Source organism: Eumetopias jubatus, unplaced genomic scaffold (assembly GCF_037043125.1).
Source record: "Eumetopias jubatus isolate StellerSeaLion01/CBP00866 unplaced genomic scaffold, mEumJub1_p1.0 scaffold_15, whole genome shotgun sequence".
Lineage (NCBI taxonomy): Eukaryota > Metazoa > Chordata > Mammalia > Carnivora > Otariidae > Eumetopias > Eumetopias jubatus.
In genome coordinates this window covers 19,954,786-19,965,183 of record NW_028274821.1, presented here as the reverse complement: position 1 = coordinate 19,965,183, position 10,398 = coordinate 19,954,786, and the positions used below count along the sequence as shown (strand labels likewise).

Sequence of the window (10,398 nt, the reverse complement as noted above, 5' to 3'; positions counted from 1 at the left end):
GCTACAGAAGGGCTCAAGGAAGGGGGTCACCATGATGACCCCCCCAACACACACACACACACACATACAAGCAATACTCCATGCTTGCCGCCAAGGTTTCAACCCTTCAGGAACTGTCCATTCCACTCGAACTGTCCAGAAGGATTGATGACAGATGAAATGGCTTCTCATTCCATCTGGTGTGGATTTCTCATATACTGAATTCCCATGGGCATCGCCAAAAGGACCTTAGCAGTACATCAAAGCACCACTTGTGGTTAAAAAAAAAAAAAAAAAAAAAATTTTTTTTTTTTTTTTTTTTATTAACAAATGTTACAGGTCTTTTAGAATTGGTCTACCAGGTTTTCTGGTCCTTAATGGAAGACCCCTAAAAAATATTTTTTTTTTATTCTCATTCCATATGCTAAGTGACTGTAATTTGGGAAACCCCACACTTGATTTGTTTTCTACCTCTAACAGTGTTTGGCATGTGACATGCTTTTACAAAAGCCAGCATGCTCCCTGCAGTTTAGTGTTAATATATAACCTGTCAGTCTCATGAAGGACAAACTTTCTAGTTGAGGAGGGGGAATTTGGAGCAGGCTTCTTCTCTAAATGAAGGGGCCTCTATACAAAAAACACAGACTTATATACACACAAAGGTAAAGTCACTTACTGTCTCTGTTTTCAGGGTCGGCCTTGAAGGTATTATTTATAGTCTGACACTAGGCCTGTGGGGAAGACGCTCATCCACCGGAGATCCTGGGCTCCGGTGGCCTAGCTCATCAGCTCTGTTACATTTCTGCAAAGTACTGACTCTACCTCACAGTGGCAACAACAGAAGAAAACCGGGACATATAGGTTGGAAGGGATAGTATTCCTACCAATACAGGCGTCAGTTCTCTCACCAGCCATTAGACATGTTGTTAGATGGGCAGAATCCAGTCTCAAAGGGACACCTGCCCAAGACCTAAGCCCCTCAGCTTCAACGTCAGTTCAGTTCACCTTGGGGCTTTTACTCCCCTATGCCACACATAGTTCGACCCAAGGCCCAACTCTGTCTGTGGAAGTCACAAGCTGCCACCTGCTGCCAGTGCTACTCACTTACTCACCCACTCACGAGGGTTGATTCTACCTATGATGTGGGTGTCGAGCATGGCGGATAGAGCTGAGGGCAGCACAGTCGAGGCGTCTACCCAGACAGAGAACGTAAAACACTTAAAACCCAAGCATTCATATAGATCCAAGTGGAACCCGCAAGAACCTCAGGGCTACTGTGGAGACGGCAGGAGAAGGCAGGCGGGCAGGCTCGGGATGAGCCGAAAGGACAAATGGTTAAGGACGGTCAGCATGGAAACTGAAGGAAATTCCAATAGGGCCATGGAAGGAGTGAGCATATTTTGGGGACTGGGGAGGCTGGAACTTGGAGTTCAGACTGGGAAGCAGAGAGCAAAGATGCTGGAAAAGAGATTTGGGGATAGTTTACTGAGATCTTGAATGTCCAGCTAAAGCACTGAAACTTCATCATGCAGCACTGCTGGGCCATGCAAGGATTTCAGTGTAAGACGTACATGATGCCATAAGAAACAGAACCGAGATGGACTGGAGACCAGGATCCAAGGCTACTATTTTAGATTCTGTACTACTAGGGGGGAAAAAAATCCCAATATAAAATGGTGTATTGATCTGCTCAGACCACCCTAACAGGATACCGTGGAGTAGGGGCTTCAGCAACAGAAATTTACTCTCTCCAGGTTCTAGAGGCTTGAAGTCCAAAATCAAGGTGCCAGCAAGGTTAGTTTCCTCTGAGGGGTCTTTCCCTGTCTTGGGAACAGACCGCCTCTCGTTGGGTCATCACGTGGGCTTTTCTCCATGCGTGCGAGGACAGAGAGAGAAGTTGCTGGTGTCTCTTCATCTTCTAAGAATATCAGTCCTTTTGGACACAGGCCCCACCCTTTAGGGCCTCCTTTACTTTCATCACTTCTTTTAAAGGCCCTATCTCCAAATAGGGTCACTTTGGGGGTGAGGCCTCCAACATAAGGACTGGGGAGGGGATACAACTCAGTCCTTAAAAAATGCTATGAGCTTCGACTCAAGTAGTGACAATGGAAAAACAAGTGGTGGAACTGGCAAGAGGCTTTGGAAGGACAACTGGAAAATAGTTATGAAGGGTAGAGAGGCATCCAAGACAATACAAACATTACCAACCCCAAAGCTGGGGGTGGGGGGGCAGTACAGATGCTTCCCAGAAGAGAGAAGGCTCCCTGCAGGACTTAATATGCCATTACCCTCCCCCCACTGGGAGACTCCTGAGTTTTCTAACACAAGAACAACCCTTCTTTTATTATATATGAATTGTTAGGACCAAATATAGGGAGTATTTAGGGTGTGCTAGAGACTATAACTATGGAAAAATGGGATGAAATTAAATGAAGGGGCTTGAGACTTCAGGAAAAAAGACCATAATATTGAGCTCTGTGAGACAGGATAATACTCAGTTTCCCAAAACAAGTAAGTGCTGCCACGTTCATTCAGTGACCCAAAGCCAGTTTAAAAATTGCACAGAAGGATGTTCAGCATCCTTCAGACACCTAGAAGCCCCTTGCTTTTTCATCAGATGACTGAGTTACTGGAGATTCAATGTCATGGGCCAGACCATCACACCATCTGACCGACCCAGCAGTTCCAGTGGCCCTTCATCCTCTCAACTAAAAGTTAATTCACTCAAAAGCCTGAATATTGTTCACAAGCTGGCTGAGATTGTGTTGCCCAGAAGCAGACCCCAAGATGAGGATTCATGCCCCTGTGGTTTATCACATACATGCTCCCAGAAGAGACTGGCAAGGGAGTGGGGAAGCAGAACAAAGAGAAGGAGCCACAGAAAGGTGCATGCCAGGCAGGTCCAACAGAGGGTAGCTTCATCCAGGTCCCTTGGGGAATGAGGACATGCAATGTATGCCCCAGAGCTGGGCAGAGGAGCTGGGCTTCCTTTCCTAATCCTTCGCCCACCAGTCACTGCTTCTGGGCTGCCCCAGAGGGATGTCCAGTCACCACGGTCCCTCCAGCTCTTCAGGAAAATTCTAGCCATCCAAGAGTAGTTTGTCCTAGAAGGAGCTTCAGGTCTCTTGGCAATGAAAATACATCAAAGTCGTGGGGGCGTTGGGGGGGGGGGGAACCACAAAAGGCATAAAAAGAAATTCAAGGGGATCTACACAAGCACACATGCCCTAATTCCATAAATCTACTAAAAAATACACAAAGGAAGAAGTCATGGGTGTGTACAACGACTTGACTTGGTATGTTGTTCTTGTGCTATTTAAAATGCACGTGTCACCTAGCAGGATTTTGATTGCAAGCACCAGAAACCTCCACCCAAACCGGGTTCAGTAATGAAGCAATACTGTCATTCACATACAGCAAGGCCCAGAAGTACTTGGAGTCTCCACCATAGTTGTGTGTGCACCCAGTTTCATTTTCCACCACTCTTCCTGGTTCCTCTGCCTTTCTCCATGTGCTGACTTTGTCCTTAATTTGGCTTCAGCAGCACTTAAAAACAAAAACAAAAACAAAAAAGGCTCTAACTGTTCTAGAAGCAGGGGGACTTTTCCCTTTCCCCAGCCACAGAACACAAATACTGAGGTTCGTTCCAAATGAATTAACTTGGGTTCCTTGCTCACTCCTGAACAGATCACTGTGGTCAAGGGCATGGGGTCACACAGAGTCGTTTAAGGCAAACAGGGCTAATTTGAGGGGAGGGGGGGAAAGAGAAGGAAAATCCCACCCAAACCACGTCACTGGTTTACAACGGACAAGGAGTATTAGCCACCAAAGCAGGATAAAACTGACCACCACTGAAATATCCTGCACAGGGCATTGGTTTTACAAGTTAGAGTATTGTTCAGTGAATTGCTACACGTCCACTTAAAAAGATGTAACAATACAGAAAGATGTCCCCAATGTGCTTTATGTGGAAAGAGTAGATTATAAAACTCTTGGAAAGATATATACCCATTCATTAACGAAGTCTTCTCAATGCAGGGGCATGATGCTTGCCTTTCACGATTTTTGTGTTAAACTTTTACTTGTGCTTCTTACTTTCCCAAAAGTTTTATAATAAAACCTATTACCTTGTGAAGAGAAAAACACCCATTCCGTTACCTTTCTGCTTTTTGTGGATTTCTCCCACCATTTGCCCTTTCCTGTTAATCCTCCAATAGAGGCAGGGTTTTGTTTTGTTAGGGAAATAGGTCCAACAAAATAAAGTAGCATGCCCAGAGTCTCACAGTAACTTTTTATAGGCATCAATATGAAAATCAAGTATCTGGGTTTCAGTATCATATACTGTTTCACATCCCTGTTCCACCTTGCCTCCCCTCCGATGAGAAGGGCTATCACTCTTCACACACCTCCACCAAACAGAATCAGTGCCGACAGAAGGACCTCTCCACTAGGCACCAGAAAGCTTCACCATTTCAAGGGACTGCCAATACTGGTCACTGCAGAAGGCGATGAGGGGTCCCTCCTGCAGAGGACCATTAGTGACATGCCATCCATGAACTACTCCCAGGAGCCCCCAGAAGTGGTACGTGGCTACCAGCTGCTGCCGAGCCTGTTGGAACATGAAGCCTGACTCCATTTCCACTGGTTATTTTGTCCTGCTTTAATTATCGGTGCCTGTGTGACAGAGAATGGATTCAGCTGTCAGGGAGCAGGAACTCTCTTGGCCAACAGGCCCAAAGACGTGCTGGGCTGTCTTTCTGATCACTCTATCAATAGCCAGCATCAATGCTTCCCTTGGAAAAAGGGCACTAAGGGAAAGATCAAAATGCCAGATCTATGCCCTTTGTGAACCGCACCAGATGGACTTCAGACAAATAATTGTCACACCCCCACCCTCATTACCAGAGTCAAAGCTCTCAAAGCTGCTAGGAACAATTTTTTTGTCCTTCATGCATTTTGCATGAAGTAGCAGCCTTTCTCTAAACTTGGACTAGGATTTCAGATTGCCCAGGCCATACAGAATCTGAGAATTCTCTGACTCATGGAAAACTTAAGGTCCTTTTAAGGGGACTGAAAGCTTCAAACTTCTGTGATTCCAACATCAACAGACTTCTTGGAGGACATTTTCCTGATCTATGGCTACACTGAGTGCTGTAGATTTTTCTACGTGGTGACAGGGAGTGCTGGACTCCCAGGAAGATCAGGTCTCTGCTTCTTTTACCTTTGGGTCATGTGACTAATCCTGGCCAATTCATTGTGAGTGACAATGGCACTGTCATTTCAAAGACAAAGCACTTCAGACAGTGAGATGCTCCATTACCCCCACCTGCACCCTCGCCATGCAAATACACGTTGACAGGCATAATGCAAGGTCAGAGTGGCCTTTATCACTGAGCCAACCCTTGGAAGGGTCTCCCAGACCCACAGCCAATAATAAGTGAAAGAAAAATAAGTGTATTTGGGGGCACCTGGATGGCTCAGTCAGTTAGTGGCTGCCTTCGGCTCAGGTCATGATCCCGGGGTCCTGGGATCGAGCCCCGCATCTGGCTCCCTGCTGAGCAGGGAGCCTGCTTCTCTCCCTACCTCTGCCTGCCACTCCCCCTGCTTGTATTCTCTGTCTCTAATAAAAAGTAAAAAAAAAAAAACTTAAAAAAATAAATAAAAGAAAAGAAAAATAAGTGTATTTTAAAGATACTTAAATCCAGGGTGCCCGGGTGGCTTAGTCAGTTAAATTTCCGGCTCTTGATTTCAACTCAGGTCATGATCTCAGTGTCCTGGGAGCGAGCCCCCACCTCAGGCTCCATGCTCAGTGTAGAGTCTGCTTGAGGATTCTCTCTCCCCCTACCCCCACTTGTATTCTCTCTCAAATAAATCTTTAAACATAAAAATAAAAAGCAAAGATACTTAAATCCTGTGTCGATTTTTATAACAACATCTTGACTCACATAAGTGTTTAATATGAGACAGTGTTGGGCACTTGACATGCATTATCTCACTTTTTCTTCAAACCAACCTGGTAAGATATAGTCCATTACGATTCTGCTTCACTGAAGAAACAAAGAAGTAACTCATCCAAGATCACACAGCAACTGAGTCACGAGACCAGGATGAGACTCCAAAATTTGCACCCATAACCACCTCATTGCTACTGTGGGATGGAGTTTAAAGAAAAATGAAATAAAGAAGCTAAAGGTAAGCTACATAATAGAGTCAGAAGAAGGAGTGAAGAAGGGAATATGAAAGCCTTAAGGTATTGAGACAATTGACCATTAGAAGAAAAGTAGGCACCTCTGGGAAAAGCCCCCAAGATCATGTCCAGCAGTTTATACCAGGAGAAGGATCACCAGTTAAAACCCACAAATGAAGAAATAAATGAGCAGTTATCTTAACTGAAAAACATTTGTGTAAAAGGAGCACATCACAATCTATAGGAAATCAGTGTAGGAAAGTTTTGCCTATTTTTTCAAAGATTTATATATTAGAGAGAGAAAGAGAATGAGCTGGGGGTGGGGGGGTGAGGTGGGGAGCAGACACCCCACTAGGCAGAGAGCCTGACCCAGGGCTCGATCCCAGCACCCTGGGATCAGGACCTGAGCCAAAGGCAAACACTTAACCAACTGAGCCACCCAGGCACCCCAAGTTTTAAATGTGAATAATATTCACCTATTTTCCTATTGAGTAGGAGACCCAGCAATTTTGCCCTCACAAAATATTTTATTTCTAATGATGATCCAGATGCCAACTTTCACAGAATCCCAACGAAATGTCAGAATTTTATTAACCATTCATTTGTTTAGACTATCAGACTGTGTTCCACTGGACAGTAAATCAAAGGACCCAAGTAACATTGAACCAGAATTATTAAGGCCTGTCATAAGCTGCAAATACCTATATTACCCCTTTTAAGACATTTTTCAGGGTAAATAGACATCTCCAGAAGTTAGTAAGGAACACATATCCAAATCCACAATTTCAAGCAGTAAACCTGAAAAATGATTCTTGGGTAAATTAAAATTCACATTTTCTAATAATGTCAACAAGAATCTACATATATACACACTTACATATTTTATTATGCTTTGAGGAAATCCAACTGGAAGAATCAAGAAATGTACCATGTCTCAATATTTCCAAAGCTTAACTCCTCCCAAGTACTAATAATGAAAATGCCTATTTTAGCGTGTCGGAGCCACTGCCGCCAAGACCGGATCCAACCCCGTGCGCCGCTGATGCCCGCCCCACGTGCACTCCTGATTCCTTTTGGTTCTAAGTCCAAAATGGCCTCAAAAATCTCAAAAATCAGCTGATTCAGAATCTTAAGAACATACCCCCCAGAATAAGATTGCAGTTGTTGAGGTTGGTGCTGTTGGCATGGCTTGTGCTATCAGTATCTTAATGAAGGACTTGGCAGATGAACTTGCTCTTGTTGATGTCATGGAAGACAAACTGAAGGGAGAGATGATGGATCTCCAGCACGGCAGCCTTTTCCTTAGAACGCCAAAAATTGTCTCTGGCAAAGATTATAATGTGACTGCAAACTCCAAGCTGGTTATTATCACAGCTGGGGCACATCAGCAAGAGGGAGAAAGTGGTCTTAATTTGGTCCAGCGTAACGTGAACATCTTTAAGTTCATCATTCCTAATACCATAAAATACAGCCCAAACTGCAAGTTGCTTGTCATTTCCAATCCAGTGGATATCTTGACCTATGTGACTTGGAAGATAAGTAGCTTTCCCAAAAACCATGTGTTATTGGAAGTGCTTGCAATCTGGATTCAGCCTGGTTCCATTACCTAATGTGGGAAAGACTGGGAGTTCAGCCATTAAGCTGTCACAGGTGGGTCCTTGGGGAGCACGGAGACTCCAGTATGCCTGTATGGAGTGGGGTAAATGTTGCTGGTGTCTCTCAGAAATCTGCACCTTGACTTAGGCACTGATGCCGATAAAGAACCGTGGAAAGAGGTTCAAAAACAGGTGGTTGACAGTGCCTATGAGATGATCAAACTGAAAAGCTACACTTCCTGGGCCATTGGACTATCCGTGGCAGATTTGGTAGAAAGTATAATGAAGAATCTTAGGCGGGTGCATCCAATTTCCGCCATGATTAAGGGTCTCCATGGAATTAAAGGGGTCTTCCTTAGTGTTCCTTGCATCTTGGGACAGAATGGAATTTCAGATGTTGTGAAGGTGATGGACTCCTGAGGAAGAGGCCCGTTTGAAGAGTGCAGATACACTTTGGGGGATCCAAAAGGAGCTGCAGTTTTAAAGTTTTCTAATGTACCACTTCACTGTCTAGACTACAATTGGATTTTAGTTAGAGGTTGTATATATTGTCCTTATCTGATCTGTTACTCAAGTTATATTAAAATGGCCTAAGAAAAAAAATCGGCTTCCTAAAGTTCCAAATAGGAATGGTTCACCAAAACCTGCAAGCTGTATCTGATGCTGGATGATACCTGGCTTTGTAATGCTAAGCTGGTCAGTGTAAATTAGCCCACCATCTCAGAGGTCCCACTGCCAATATTACATAGCTGCAGTTGCTCTTCACACCAGATGTGTGTTTACTGTGTGTTGTTACTTCTGGTTCCTTCACCCAACATGCCTAGTCCATCTTTTTTCAGTCCGTCACATCCTGGGATCCAACGTATAAATTCAATATTGCATGTTTTGTGCATAACTGTCCTAAAGGATCTTATTTTGTGTACCATGTCAGAATATAATGTACATGGCCATATGATGTAAAAAGACAATGCAACCAACTAAGTGTCATACCAACCAAAACACCAAATAAATTTTCAACAGTGACATTTTTGAAAAAAAAAAAAAAAAAAAAGGAAAATACCTATTTTAACTTGACCTAGAACTATGGGTTTGCTTTAGAATTTATGAAATTGTCAGTTTCAGGCTCAACCTGCCTTCCCATTCTGCATTTCATTCCTGGTTTCAATTCCCCTCCTTTTCTAGCCTATAGCATTTTCACTTAGGGCCGAATTTCAGCAGAGGACAGAGCCCCCCACTAGGAGAGGGGGTGCCATCTGCAATCCTTAGTAATCTGTGCCTCTAAACACATAAAAGGAACCAACCAACAAAAACAAAGACCAGGGCGGCAGTGGGGGGGGGGGGGAGAACGGGTATCACCCATGGGACGGTTACAGAAGGTCATGTCCATTGAGTATAAAGACTCTAGAAGGATTCCAAACTTCATGATTCATTTGTTGCCTTTTTCTTAAGTAACTGAAAGCCAAAAAAAAATTAAATTTTGGAATGGGAGGAGACACAAGAACTCTCCATCCATCATCCTTTCCCACACATGACTCTCTCTCTGGTTTGACTTCTCAGGGATCCCAAAACACACCATACCAGTACTTATTCCCAAAGCCTCACAAATGCTCTTCCCAGATTCTTTTCCTATTCAGATCCTACGCATCCTTCAGAGCCCCATTCAAGTGCCACTACCACCATGAAGCCCTCATGAAAGCTCAATCCCTTGGGATCTTTCTTCCTCTAAGTATCTATTTTTCCAATCTTCTTTAATCACACACTTAGGATAGGGTTGGTTTGCCATCGTCTCTATAGGATTAGTCTTGTTCTTCCACTTAGAATCCTTAACAACTGTCTCTTACACTTGTTTATTCCCCTGCATATCGATCATGATCCTGATTACATAGCATAGGCTCCGTTTAAGAAAATGATGTATATTATTGAAAATGGAATGACAAAAATAGAAACTTAAGGATTAAAGTCCAGTTTCCTCTACATAAGCAAATATCAGTCTTAATGGTGACCAACCTAACCCCCATGACCTGATTCATTTAAGAACCTTCATTCAAGAACCCATAAATAATTTTTAGATATTCCTTCTTTCTAGGAGAGGACAAAAGGCTACAGCCTTGGGCTTTGACAGTAACCTACTAACCCATTCTCTGGAGCAATGTAGCCTGAGAAAAACAGCTCAAAAATCATGCCAAGACTGGGTTTCTTTAGGGGAGACTAGTATGGAAGCAGGGGTTCCCCTGCTGTAGGAATATGGATTTTCTAGAACTCTTGGCTTCAGTAGTAGTAGCTTTTGACCATTATGCAGCAACCACTCCTGGGCATGTCAGACACAGATTCTGAAAACCTAACATTAATATACATTCGTGACAAGTTTTAAAATTCAATTTAGTTACCTTATTGAACAGAAATCTATCACTGAAAACAAGCTGACTAGCCAGTGATAGGGGAATAGGGGAGTTCAATCTAATTCACACTGTTGATGCCTTTCTTCCCCTCCCATCTTAAATAGCAGCCACACTGCTTGGGCAGAATTTCCCTCACCCCCAAAACAAGCCACTCCACATCATCTCATTCCCCACTCCCCATGCCTTGCTACAATGATTCTATCAGTTGTGGGCAAAAACCCTGCTCCTCATGAGATCT

The 10,398-nt window shown here is 43.8% G+C and overlaps 1 non-coding gene and 1 pseudogene across 1 annotated transcript; both read left to right on the top strand.

Moving 5' to 3' along the window:
• Nucleotides 1-307: 307 nt before the first annotated feature.
• LOC114198753 (U7 small nuclear RNA) lies at nucleotides 308-369 on the top strand. Its single transcript, XR_003607169.1, has one exon. It is a non-coding gene; the product is annotated as a U7 small nuclear RNA (small nuclear RNA).
• Nucleotides 370-5,343: 4,974 nt separating this feature from the next.
• Nucleotides 5,344-8,251, top strand: LOC114198750 (L-lactate dehydrogenase A chain pseudogene; annotated as a pseudogene).
• Nucleotides 8,252-10,398: the final 2,147 nt, after the last annotated feature.